The 14098-nt window shown below is 49.8% G+C and overlaps 1 protein-coding gene and 1 long non-coding RNA gene across 6 annotated transcripts in view; both read right to left on the bottom strand.

Moving 5' to 3' along the window:
- Positions 1 to 14098, bottom strand: part of LOC100380299 (actinin alpha 1) — a 274936-nt gene that overhangs the window by 117792 nt on the left and 143046 nt on the right.
- Positions 3104 to 12798, bottom strand: LOC145858017 (uncharacterized). Its single transcript, XR_014378764.1, has 3 exons — positions 12251 to 12798; positions 6252 to 11496; positions 3104 to 6094 (listed from the first exon to the last, which is right to left on the bottom strand). It is a non-coding gene; the product is annotated as an uncharacterized LOC145858017 (long non-coding RNA).

The raw sequence follows: 14098 nt of genomic DNA, 5'->3' as shown, positions 1-14098 counted from the left end.
CAGTACCGACAATACCTGTTCTGTCCAGTACCGACAATACCTGTTCTGTCCAGTACCGACTCTACCTGTTCTTTCCAGTACCGACTCTACCTGTTCTGTACTGTCCAGTACCAACTCTACCTGCTCTGTACTGTCCAGTACCAACTCTACCTGTTCTGTTCTGTCCAGTACCAACTCTACCTGTTCTGTCTGTTCTGTCCAGTACCAACTCTACCTGTTCTGTCTGTTCTGTCCAGTACCAACTCTACCTGTTCTGTCTGTTCTGTCCAGTACCAACTCTACCTGCTCTGTTCTGTCCAGTACCAACTCTACCTGCTCTGTTCTGTCCAGTACCAACTCTACCTGCTCTGTTCTGTCCAGTACCAACTCTACCTGTTCTGTTCTGTCCAGTACCAACTCTACCTGTTCTGTCTGTTCTGTCCAGTACCAACTCTACCTGTTCTGTCTGTTCTGTCCAGCACCAACTCTACCTGTTCTGTCTGTTCTGTCCAGTACCAACTCTACCTGTTCTGTCTGTTCTGTCCAGTACCAACTCTACCTGTTCTGTCTGTTCTGTCCCGTACCAAATCTACCTGTTCTGTCCAGTACCAACTCTACCTGTTCTGTCCAGTACCAACTCTACCTGTTCTGTCCAGTACCAACTCGACCTGTTCTGTCCAGTACCAACTCGACCTGTTCTGTCCAGTACCAACTCTACCTGTTCTGTCCAGTACCAACTCTACCTGTTCTGTCCAGTACCAACTCTACCTGTTCTGTCCAGTACCAACTCTACCTGTTCTGTCCAGTACCAACTCTACCTGTTCTGTTCTGTCCAGTACCAACTCTACCTGTTCTGTCCAGTACCAACTCTACCTGTTCTGTCCAGTACCAACCCTACCTGTTCTGTCCAGTACCAACCCTACCTGTTCTGTCCAGTACCAACCTACCTGTTCTGTCCAGTACCAACTCTACCTGTTCTGTCCAGTACCAACTCTACCTGTTCTGTCCAGTACCAACTCTACCTGTTCTGTTCTGTCCAGTACCAACTCTACCTGTTCTGTTCTGTCCAGTACCAACTCTACCTGCTCTGTTCTGTCCAGTACCAACTCTACCTGCTCTGTTCTGTCCAGTGCCAACTCTACCTGCTCTGTTCTGTCCAGTACCAACTCTACCTGCTCTGTTCTGTCCAGTACCAACTCTACCTGTTCTGTCCAGTACCAACTCTACCTGTTCTGTCCAGTACCGACTCTACCTGCTCTGTTCTGTCCAGTACCGACTCTACCTGCTCTGTTCTGTTCAGTACCGACTCTACCTGCTCTGTTCTGTCCATTACCGACTCTACCTGCTCTGTTCTGTCCAGTACCGACTCTACCTGCTCTGTTCTGTCCAGTACCGACTCTACCTGCTCTGTTCTGTCCAGTACCGACTCTACCTGCTCTGTTCTGTCCAGTACCGACTCTAGCTGCTCTGTTCTGTCCAGTACCGACTCTAGCTGCTCTGTTCTGTCCAGTACCGACTCTACCTGCTCTGTATGTTCTGTCCAGTACCGACTCTACCTGCTCTGTATGTTCTGTCCAGTACCGACTCTACCTGCTCTGTATGTTCTGTCCAGTACCGACTCTACCTGCTCTGTATGTTCTGTCCAGTACCGACTCTACCTGCTCTGTTCTGTCCAGTACCGACTCTACCTGTTCTGTCCAGTACCGACTCTACCTGTTCTGTCCAGTACCAACTCTACCTGTTCTGTCCAGTACCAACTCTACCTGTTCTGTCTGTTCTGTCCAGTACCAACTCTACCTGTTCTGTCTGTTCTGTCCAGCACCAACTCTACCTGTTCTGTCTGTTCTGTCCAGTACCAACTCTACCTGTTCTGTCTGTTCTGTCCAGTACCAACTCTACCTGTTCTGTCTGTTCTGTCCCGTACCAAATCTACCTGTTCTGTCCAGTACCAACTCTACCTGTTCTGTCCAGTACCAACTCTACCTGTTCTGTCCAGTACCAACTCTACCTGTTCTGTCCAGTACCAACTCGACCTGTTCTGTCCAGTACCAACTCTACCTGTTCTGTCCAGTACCAACTCTACCTGTTCTGTCCAGTACCAACTCTACCTGTTCTGTCTGTTCAGCACCAACTCTACCTGTTCTGTCTGTTCTGTCCAGTGCCAAATCTACCTGCTCTGTTCTGTCCAGTGCCAACTCTACCTGCTCTGTTCTGTCCAGTACCAACTCTACCTGCTCTGTTCTGTCCAGTACCGACTCTACCTGCTCTGTTCTGTCCAGTACCGACTCTACCTGCTCTGTTCTGTCCAGTACCGACTCTACCTGCTCTGTTCTGTCCAGTACCGACTCTACCTGCTGTGTTCTGTCCAGTACCGACTCTACCTGCTCTGTTCTGTCCAGTACCGACTCTACCTGCTCTGTTCTGTCCAGTACCGACTCTACCTGCTCTGTTCTGTCCAGTACCGACTCTACCTGCTCTGTATGTTCTGTCCAGTACCGACTCTACCTGCTCTGTATGTTCTGTCCAGTACCGACTCTACCTGCTCTGTATGTTCTGTCCAGTACCGACTCTACCTGCTCTGTATGTTCTGTCCAGTACCGACTCTACCTGCTCTGTATGTTCTGTCCAGTACCGACTCTACCTGCTCTGTATGTTCTGTCCAGTACCGACTCTACCTGTTCTGTCCAGTACCGACTCTACCTGTTCTGTCCAGTACCGACTCTACCTGTTCTGTCCAGTACCGACTCTACCTGTTCTGTCCAGTACCGACTCTACCTGTTCTGTCCAGTACCGACTCTACCTGTTCTGTCCAGTACCAACTCTACCTGTTCTGTCCAGTACCAACTCTACCTGTTCTGTCCAGTACCAACTCTACCTGTTCTGTCTGTTCTGTCCAGTACCAACTCTACCTGTTCTGTCTGTTCTGTCCAGTACCAACTCTACCTGTTCTGTCTGTTCTGTCCCGTACCAAATCTACCTGTTCTGTCCAGTACCAACTCTACCTGTTCTGTCCACTACCAACTCTACCTGTTCTGTCCAGTACCAACTCTACCTGTTCTGTCCAGTACCAACTCTACCTGTTCTGTCCAGTACCAACTCTACCTGTTCTGTCCAGTACCAACTCTACCTGTTCTGTCCAGTACCAACTCTACCTGTTCTGTCCAGTACCAACTCTACCTGTTCTGTCCAGTACCAACTCTACCTGTTCTGTCCAGTACCAACTCTACCTGTTCTGTCTGTTCTGTCCAGCACCAACTCTACCTGTTCTGTCTGTTCTGTCCAGTACCAACTCTACCTGTTCTGTCTGTTCTGTCCAGTACCAACTCTACCTGTTCTGTCTGTTCTGTCCAGTACCAACTCCACCTGTTCTGTCTGTTCTGTCCCGTACCAAATCTACCTGTACTGTCCAGTACCAACTCTACCTGTTCTGTCCAGTACCAACTCTACCTGTTCTGTCCAGTACCAACTCTACCTGTTCTGTCCAGTACCAACTCTACCTGTTCTGTCCAGTACCAACTCTACCTGTTCTGTCCAGTACCAACTCTACCTGTTCTGTCCAGTACCAACCCTACCTGTTCTGTCCAGTACCAACCCTACCTGTTCTGTCCAGTACCAACTCTACCTGTTCTGTCCAGTACCAACTCTACCCGTTCTGTCCAGTACCAACTCTACCTGTTCTGTTCTGTCCAGTACCAACTCTACCTGTTATGTTCTGTCCAGTACCAACTCTACCTGCTCTGTTCTGTCCAGTACCAACTCTACCTGCTCTGTTCTGTCCAGTGCCAACTCTACCTGCTCTGTTCTGTCCAGTACCAACTCTACCTGCTCTGTTCTGTCCAGTACCAACTCTACCTGTTCTGTCCAGTACCAACTCTACCTGTTCTGTCCAGTACCAACTCTACCTGTTCTGTCCAGTACCAACTCTACCTGCTCTGTCCAGTACCAACTCTACCTGCTCTGTTCTGTCCAGTACCAACTCTACCTGCTCTGTTCTGTCCAGTACCAACTCTACCTGCTCTGTTCTGTCCAGTACCAACTCTACCTGTTCTGTCCAGTACCAACTCTACCTGTTCTGTCCAGTACCAACTCTACCTGTTCTGTCTGTTCTGTCCAGCACCAACTCTACCTGTTCTGTCTGTTCTGTCCAGTACCAACTCTACCTGTTCTGTCTGTTCTGTCCAGTACCAACTCTACCTGTTCTGTCTGTTCTGTCCAGTACCAACTCCACCTGTTCTGTCTGTTCTGTCCCGTACCAAATCTACCTGTACTGTCCAGTACCAACTCTACCTGTTCTGTCCAGTACCAACTCTACCTGTTCTGTCCAGTACCAACTCTACCTGTTCTGTCCAGTACCAACTCTACCTGTTCTGTCCAGTACCAACTCTACCTGTTCTGTCCAGTACCAACCCTACCTGTTCTGTCCAGTACCAACCCTACCTGTTCTGTCCAGTACCAACTCTACCTGTTCTGTCCAGTACCAACTCTACCTGTTCTGTCCAGTACCAACTCTACCTGTTCTGTTCTGTCCAGTACCAACTCTACCTGTTCTGTTCTGTCCAGTACCAACTCTACCTGTTATGTTCTGTCCAGTACCAACTCTACCTGCTCTGTTCTGTCCAGTACCAACTCTACCTGCTCTGTTCTGTCCAGTGCCAACTCTACCTGCTCTGTTCTGTCCAGTACCAACTCTACCTGCTCTGTTCTGTCCAGTACCAACTCTACCTGTTCTGTCCAGTACCAACTCTACCTGTTCTGTCCAGTACCAACTCTACCTGTTCTGTCCAGTACCAACTCTACCTGCTCTGTCCAGTACCAACTCTACCTGCTCTGTTCTGTCCAGTACCAACTCTACCTGCTCTGTTCTGTCCAGTACCAACTCTACCTGCTCTGTTCTGTCCAGTACCAACTCTACCTGCTCTGTTCTGTCCAGTACCGACTCTAGCTGCTCTGTTCTGTCCAGTACCGACTCTAGCTGCTCTGTTCTGTCCAGTACCGACTCTACCTGTTCTGTTCTGTCCAGTACCGACTCTACCTGCTCTGTATGTTCTGTCCAGTACCGACTCTACCTGTTCTGTCCAGTACCGACTCTACCTGTTCTGTCCAGTACCGACTCTACCTGTTCTGTCCAGTACCGACTCTACCTGTTCTGTCCAGTACCAACTCTACCTGTTCTGTCCAGTACCAACTCTACCTGTTCTGTCCAGTACCAACTCTACCTGTTCTGTCTGTTCTGTCCAGTACCAACTCTACCTGTTCTGTCTGTTCTGTCCGGCACCAACTCTACCTGTTCTGTCTGTTCTGTCCAGTACCAACTCTACCTGTTCTGTCTGTTCTGTCCAGTACCAACTCTACCTGTTCTGTCTGTTTTGTCCAGTACCAACTCTACCTGCTCTGTTTGTTCTTTGCCTATTACCTAATCTACCTGTTCAGTCCAGTACCAACTCTACCTGTTCTGCCTAGTACCAACTCTACCTGTTCTGTCCAGTACCAACTCTACCTGTTCTGTCCAGTACCAACTCTACCTGTTCTGTCCAGTACCAACCCTACCTGTTCTGTCCAGTACCAACCTACCTGTTCTGTCCAGTACCAACTCTACCTGTTCTGTCCAGTACCAACTCTACCTGTTCTGTCCAGTACCAACTCTACCTGTTCTGTTCTGTCCAGTACCAACTCTACCTGTTCTGTTCTGTCCAGTACCAACTCTACCTGCTCTGTTCTGTCCAGTACCAACTCTACCTGCTCTGTTCTGTCCAGTGCCAACTCTACCTGCTCTGTTCTGTCCAGTGCCAACTCTACCTGCTCTGTTCTGTCCAGTACCAACTCTACCTGTTCTGTCCAGTACCAACTCTACCTGTTCTGTCCAGTACCGACTCTACCTGTTCTGTCCAGTACCGACTCTACCTGCTCTGTTCTGTCCAGTACCGACTCTACCTGCTCTGTTCTGTCCAGTACCGACTCTACCTGCTCTGTTCTGTCCAGTACCGACTCTAGCTGCTCTGTTCTGTCCAGTACCGACTCTAGCTGCTCTGTTCTGTCCAGTACCGACTCTACCTGCTCTGTTCTGTCCAGTACCGACTCTACCTGCTCTGTATGTTCTGTCCAGTACCGACTCTACCTGCTCTGTATGTTCTGTCCAGTACCGACTCTACCTGCTCTGTATGTTCTGTCCAGTACCGACTCTACCTGCTCTGTATGTTCTGTCCAGTACCGACTCTACCTGCTCTGTTCTGTCCAGTACCGACTCTACCTGTTCTGTCCAGTACCGACTCTACCTGTTCTGTCCAGTACCAACTCTACCTGTTCTGTCCAGTACCAACTCTACCTGTTCTGTCTGTTCTGTCCAGTACCAACTCTACCTGTTCTGTCTGTTCTGTCCAGCACCAACTCTACCTGTTCTGTCTGTTCTGTCCAGTACCAACTCTACCTGTTCTGTCTGTTCTGTCCAGTACCAACTCTACCTGTTCTGTCTGTTCTGTCCCGTACCAAATCTACCTGTTCTGTCCAGTACCAACTCTACCTGTTCTGTCCAGTACCAACTCTACCTGTTCTGTCCAGTACCAACTCTACCTGTTCTGTCCAGTACCAACTCGACCTGTTCTGTCCAGTACCAACTCGACCTGTTCTGTCCAGTACCAACTCGACCTGTTCTGTCCAGTACCAACTCTACCTGTTCTGTCCAGTACCAACTCTACCTGTTCTGTCTGTTCAGCACCAACTCTACCTGTTCTGTCTGTTCAGCACCAACTCTACCTGTTCTGTCTGTTCTGTCCAGTGCCAAATCTACCTGCTCTGTTCTGTCCAGTGCCAACTCTACCTGCTCTGTTCTGTCCAGTACCAACTCTACCTGTTCTGTCCAGTACCGACTCTACCTGTTCTGTCCAGTACCGACTCTACCTGCTCTGTCTGTTCTGTCCCGTACCAAATCTACCTGTTCTGTCCAGTACCAACTCTACCTGTTCTGTCCAGTACCAACTCTACCTGTTCTGTCCAGTACCAACTCTACCTGTTCTGTCCAGTACCAACTCGACCTGTTCTGTCCAGTACCAACTCGACCTGTTCTGTCCAGTACCAACTCGACCTGTTCTGTCCAGTACCAACTCTACCTGTTCTGTCCAGTACCAACTCTACCTGTTCTGTCCAGTACCAACTCTACCTGTTCTGTCTGTTCAGCACCAACTCTACCTGTTCTGTCTGTTCAGCACCAACTCTACCTGTTCTGTCTGTTCTGTCCAGTGCCAAATCTACCTGCTCTGTTCTGTCCAGTGCCAACTCTACCTGCTCTGTTCTGTCCAGTACCAACTCTACCTGTTCTGTCCAGTACCGACTCTACCTGTTCTGTCCAGTACCGACTCTACCTGCTCTGTTCTGTCCAGTACCGACTCTACCTGCTCTGTTCTGTCCAGTACCGACTCTACCTGCTCTGTTCTGTCCAGTACCGACTCTACCTGCTCTGTTCTGTCCAGTACCGACTCTACCTGCTCTGTTCTGTCCAGTACCGACTCTACCTTCTCTGTTCTGTCCAGTACCGACTCTACCTGCTCTGTTCTGTCCAGTACCGACTCTACTTGCTCTGTTCTGTCCAGTACCGACTCTAGCTGCTCTGTTCTGTCCAGTACCGACTCTACCTGCTCTGTTCTGTCCAGTACCGACTCTACCTGCTCTGTATGTTCTGTCCAGTACCGACTCTACCTGCTCTGTATGTTCTGTCCAGTACCGACTCTACCTGCTCTGTATGTTCTGTCCAGTACCGACTCTACCTGCTCTGTATGTTCTGTCCAGTACCGACTCTACCTGTTCTGTTCTGTCCAGTACCAACTCTACCTGTTCTGTTCTGTCCAGTACCAACTCTACCTGCTCTGTTCTGTCCAGTACCAACTCTACCTGCTCTGTTCTGTCCAGTACCAAATCTACCTGTTCTGTCCAGTACCAACTCTACCTGTTCTGTTCTGTCCAGTACCAACTCTACCTGCTCTGTTCTGTCCAGTACCAACTCTACCTGCTCTGTTCTGTCCAGTGCCAAATCTACCTGCTCTGTTCTGTCCAGTGCCAACTCTACCTGCTCTGTTCTGTCCAGTACCGACTCTACCTGTTCTGTCCAGTACCGACTCTACCTGTTCTGTCCAGTACCGACTCTACCTGCTCTGTTCTGTCCAGTACCGACTCTACCTGCTCTGTTCTGTCCAGTACCGACTCTACCTGCTCTGTTCTGTCCAGTACCGACTCTACCTTCTCTGTTCTGTCCAGTACCGACTCTACCTGCTCTGTTCTGTCCAGTACCGACTCTACCTGCTCTGTTCTGTCCAGTACCGACTCTACCTGCTCTGTATGTTCTGTCCAGTACCGACTCTACCTGCTCTGTATGTTCTGTCCAGTACCGACTCTACCTGCTCTGTATGTTCTGTCCAGTACCGACTCTACCTGCTCTGTATGTTCTGTCCAGTACCGACTCTACCTGCTCTGTATGTTCTGTCCAGTACCGACTCTACCTGCTCTGTATGTTCTGTCCAGTACCGACTCTACCTGTTCTGTCCAGTACCAACTCTCTCTGTTCTGTCCAGTACCAACTCTACCTGTTCTGTCCAGTACCAACTCTACCTGTTCTGTCCAGTACCAACTCTACCTGTTCTGTCCAGTACCAACTCTACCTGTTCTGTTCAGTACCAACTCTACCTGTTCTGTCCAGTACCAACCCTACCTGTTCTGTCCAGTACCAACTCTACCTGTTCTGTCCAGTACCAACTCTACCTGTTCTGTCCAGTACCAACCCTACCTGTTCTGTCCAGTACCGACTCTACCTGTTCTGTTCTGTCCAGTACCGACTCTAGCTGCTCTGTTCTGTCCAGTACCGACTCTACCTGCTCTGTTCTGTCCAGTACCGACTCTACCTGCTCTGTTCTGTCCAGTACCGACTCTACCTGCTCTGTTCTGTCCAGTACCGACTCTACCTGTTCTGTCCAGTACCGACTCTACCTGTTCTGTCCAGTACCGACTCTACCTGTTCTGTCCAGTACCGACTCTACCTGTTCTGTCCAGTACCGACTCTACCTGTTCTGTCCAGTACCGACTCTACCTGCTCTGTTCTGTCCAGTACCGACTCTACCTGCTCTGTTCTGTCCAGTACCGACTCTACCTGCTCTGTTCTGTCCAGTACCGACTCTACCTGCTCTGTTCTGTCCAGTACCGACTCTACCTGCTCTGTTCTGTCCAGTACCGACTCTACCTGCTCTGTTCTGTCCAGTACCGACTCTACCTGCTCTGTATGTTCTGTCCAGTACCGACTCTACCTGCTCTGTATGTTCTGTCCAGTACCGACTCTACCTGCTCTGTATGTTCTGTCCAGTACCGACTCTACCTGTTCTGTTCAGTACCGACTCTACCTGTTCTGTCCAGTACCGACTCTACCTGTTCTGTCCAGTACCGACTCTACCTGTTCTGTCCAGTACCGACTCTACCTGTTCTGTCCAGTACCGACTCTACCTGTTCTGTCCAGTACCGACTCTACCTGTTCTGTCCAGTACCGACTCTACCTGTTCTGTCCAGTACCGACTCTACCTGTTCTGTCCAGTACCAACTCTACCTGTTCTGTCCAGTACCAACTCTACCTGTTCTGTCTGTTCTGTCCAGTACCAACTCTACCTGTTCTGTCTGTTCTGTCCAGTACCAACTCTACCTGTTCTGTCTGTTCTGTCCCGTACCAAATCTACCTGTTCTGTCCAGTACCAACTCTACCTGTTCTGTCCACTACCAACTCTACCTGTTCTGTCCAGTACCAACTCTACCTGTTCTGTCCAGTACCAACTCTACCTGTTCTGTCTAGTACCAACTCTACCTGTTCTGTCCAGTACCAACTCTACCTGTTCTGTCCAGTACCAACTCTACCTGTTCTGTCCAGTACCAACTCTACCTGTTCTGTCTGTTCTGTCCAGTACCAACTCTACCTGTTCTGTCTGTTCTGTCCAGTACCAACTCTACCTGTTCTGTCTGTTCTGTCCCGTACCAAATCTACCTGTTCTGTCCAGTACCAACTCTACCTGTTCTGTCCACTACCAACTCTACCTGTTCTGTCCAGTACCAACTCTACCTGTTCTGTCTAGTACCAACTCTACCTGTTCTGTCCAGTACCAACTCTACCTGTTCTGTCCAGTACCAACTCTACCTGTTCTGTCCAGTACCAACTCTACCTGTTCTGTCCAGTACCAACTCTACCTGTTCTGTCTGTTCTGTCCAGCACCAACTCTACCTGTTCTGTCTGTTCTGTCCAGTACCAACTCTACCTGTTCTGTCTGTTCTGTCCAGTACCAACTCTACCTGTTCTGTCTGTTCTGTCCAGTACCAACTCTACCTGTTCTGTCTGTTCTGTCCCGTACCAAATCTACCTGTACTGTCCAGTACCAACTCTACCTGTTCTGTCCAGTACCAACTCTACCTGTTCTGTCCAGTACCAACTCTACCTGTTCTGTCCAGTACCAACTCTACCTGTTCTGTCCAGTACCAACTCTACCTGTTCTGTCCAGTACCAACTCTACCTGTTCTGTCCAGTACCAACCCTACCTGTTCTGTCCAGTACCAACCCTACCTGTTCTGTCCAGTACCAACTCTACCTGTTCTGTCCAGTACCAACTCTACCCGTTCTGTCCAGTACCAACTCTACCTGTTCTGTTCTGTCCAGTACCGACTCTACCTGCTCTGTATGTTCTGTCCAGTACCGACTCTACCTGTTCTGTCCAGTACCGACTCTACCTGTTGTGTCCAGTACCGACTCTACCTGTTCTGTCCAGTACCGACTCTACCTGTTCTGTTCTGTCCAGTACCGACTCTACCTGTTCTGTTCTGTCCAGTACCGACTCTACCTGCTCTGTATGTTCTGTCCAGTACCGACTCTACCTGTTCTGTCCAGTACCGACTCTACCTGTTCTGTCCAGTACCGACTCTACCTGTTCTGTCCAGTACCGACTCTACCTGTTCTGTCCAGGACCAACTCTACCTGTTCTGTCCAGTACCAACTCAACCTGTTCTGTCCAGTACCAACTCTACCTGTTCTGTCTGTTCTGTCCAGTACCAACTCTACCTGTTCTGTCTGTTCTGTCCGGCACCAACTCTACCTGTTCTGTCTGTTCTGTCCAGTACCAACTCTACCTGCTCTGTTTGTTCTTTGCCTATTACCTAATCTACCTGTTCTGTCCAGTACCAACTCTACCTGTTCTGTCCAGTACCAACTCTACCTGTTCTGTTCTGTCCAGTACCAACTCTACCTGTTCTGTTCTGTCCAGTACCAACTCTACCTGTTCTGTTCTGTCCAGTACCAACTCTACCTGCTCTGTTCTGTCCAGTACCAACTCTACCTGCTCTGTTCTGTCCAGTACCAAATCTACCTGTTCTGTCCAGTACCAACTCTACCTGTTCTGTTCTGTCCAGTACCAACTCTACCTGCTCTGTTCTGTCCAGTACCAACTCTACCTGCTCTGTTCTGTCCAGTGCCAAATCTACCTGCTCTGTTCTGTCCAGTACCAACTCTACCTGCTCTGTTCTGTCCAGTACCGACTCTACCTGTTCTGTCCAGTACCGACTCTACCTGTTCTGTCCAGTACCGACTCTACCTGCTCTGTTCTGTCCAGTACCGACTCTACCTGCTCTGTTCTGTCCAGTACCGACTCTACCTGCTCTGTTCTGTCCAGTACCGACTCTACCTGCTCTGTTCTGTCCAGTACCGACTCTACCTGCTCTGTTCTGTCCAGTACCGACTCTACCTGCTCTGTTCTGTCCAGTACCGACTCTAGCTGCTCTGTTCTGTCCAGTACCGACTCTACCTGCTCTGTTCTGTCCAGTACCGACTCTACCTGCTCTGTTCTGTCCAGTACCGACTCTACCTGCTCTGTATGTTCTGTCCAGTACCGACTCTACCTGCTCTGTATGTTCTGTCCAGTACCGACTCTACCTGCTCTGTATGTTCTGTCCAGTACCGACTCTACCTGCTCTGTATGTTCTGTCCAGTACCGACTCTACCTGCTCTGTATGTTCTGTCCAGTACCGACTCTACCTACTCTGTATGTTCTGTCCAGTACCGACTCTACCTGTTCTGTCCAGTACCAACTCTACCTGTTCTGTCCAGTACCAACTCTACCTGTTCTGTCCAGTACCAACTCTACCTGTTCTGTCCAGTACCAACTCTACCTGTTCTGTTCAGTACCAACTCTACCTGTTCTGTCCAGTACCAACTCTACCTGTTCTGTCCAGTACCAACTCTACCTGTTCTGTCCAGTACCAACTCTACCTGTACTGTCCAGTACCAACCCTACCTGTTCTGTCCAGTACCAACCCTACCTGTTCTGTCCAGTACCAACTCTACCTGTTCTGTCCAGTACCAACTCTACCTGTTCTGTCCAGTACCAACTCTACCTGTTCTGTTCTGTCCAGTACCAACTCTACCTGTTCTGTTCTGTCCAGTACCAACTCTACCTGCTCTGTTCTGTCCAGTACCAACTCTACCTGCTCTGTTCTGTCCAGTGCCAACTCTACCTGCTCTGTTCTGTCCAGTACCAACTCTACCTGCTCTGTTCTGTCCAGTACCAACTCTACCTGCTCTGTTCTGTCCAGTACCGACTCTACCTGTTCTGTCCAGTACCGACTCTACCTGTTCTGTCTGTTCTGTCCAGTACCAACTCTACCTGTTCTGTCTGTTCTGTCCAGTACCAACTCTACCTGTTCTGTCTGTTCTGTCCCGTACCAAATCTACCTGTTCTGTCCAGTACCAACTCTACCTGTTCTGTCCAGTACCAACTCTACCTGTTCTGTCCAGTACCAACTCTACCTGTTCTGTCCAGTACCAACTCTACCTGTTCTGTCCAGTACCAACTCTACCTGTTCTGTCCAGTACCAACTCTACCTGTTCTGTCCAGTACCAACTCTACCTGTTCTGTCCAGTACCAACTCTACCTGTTCTGTCCAGTACCAACTCTACCTGTTCTGTCCAGTACCAACTCTACCTGTTCTGTCTGTTCTGTCCAGCACCAACTCTACCTGTTCTGTCTGTTCTGTCCAGTACCAACTCTACCTGTTCTGTCTGTTCTGTCCCGTACCAACTCTACCTGTTCTGTCTGTTCTGTCCCGTACCAAATCTACCTGTACTGTCCAGTACCAACTCTACCTGTTCTGTCCAGTACCAACTCTACCTGTTCTGTTCAGTACCAACTCTACCTGTTCTGTCCAGTACCAACTCTACCTGTTCTGTCCAGTACCAACTCTACCTGTACTGTCCAGTACCAACCCTACCTGTTCTGTCCAGTACCAACCCTACCTGTTCTGTCCAGTACCAACCCTACCTGTTCTGTCCAGTACCAACTCTACCTGTTCTGTCCAGTACCAACTCTACCTGCTGTTCTGTCCAGTACCAACTCTACCTGCTCTGTTCTGTCCAGTGCCCACCGCCGCGCCAGGCCGACTCTACCTGCTCTGTTCTGTCCGCCGACCCCGCTCGCGCCGCCGACTCTACCTGCTCTGTTCTGTCCAGTACCGACTCTACCTGCTCTGTTCTGTCCAGTACCGACTCTACCTGCTCTGTTCTGTCCAGTACCGACTCTACCTGCTCTGTTCTGTCCAGTACCGACTCTACCTGCTCTGTTCTGTCCAGTACCGACTCTACCTGCTCTGTTCTGTCCAGTACCGACTCTACCTGCTCTGTTCTGTCCAGTACCGACTCTACCTGCTCTGTTCTGTCCAGTACCGACTCTACCTGCTCTGTTCTGTCCAGTACCGACTCTAACTGCTCTGTTCTGTCCAGTACCGACTCTACCTGCTCTGTTCTGTCCAGTACCGACTCTACCTGCTCTGTATGTTCTGTCCAGTACCGACTCTACCTGCTCTGTATGTTCTGTCCAGTACCGACTCTACCTGCTCTGTATGTTCTGTCCAGTACCGACTCTACCTGCTCTGTATGTTCTGTCCAGTACCGACTCTACCTGTTCTGTTCTGTCCAGTACCGACTCTACCTGTTCTGTCCAGTACCGACTCTACCTGTTCTGTCCAGTACCGACTCTACCTGTTCTGTCCAGTACCGACTCTACCTGTTCTGTCCAGTACCGACTCTACCTGTTCTGTCCAGTACCAACTCTACCTGTTCTGT

The sequence above is a fragment of the Salmo salar genome, chromosome 09 (genome assembly GCF_965601325.2).
Source record: "Salmo salar chromosome 09, fSalSal1, whole genome shotgun sequence".
Taxonomy (NCBI): Eukaryota; Metazoa; Chordata; class Actinopteri; order Salmoniformes; family Salmonidae; genus Salmo; species Salmo salar.
The sequence above is the reverse complement of the archived record's forward strand: the minus strand, read 5'-3'. Positions and strand labels throughout refer to the sequence as shown.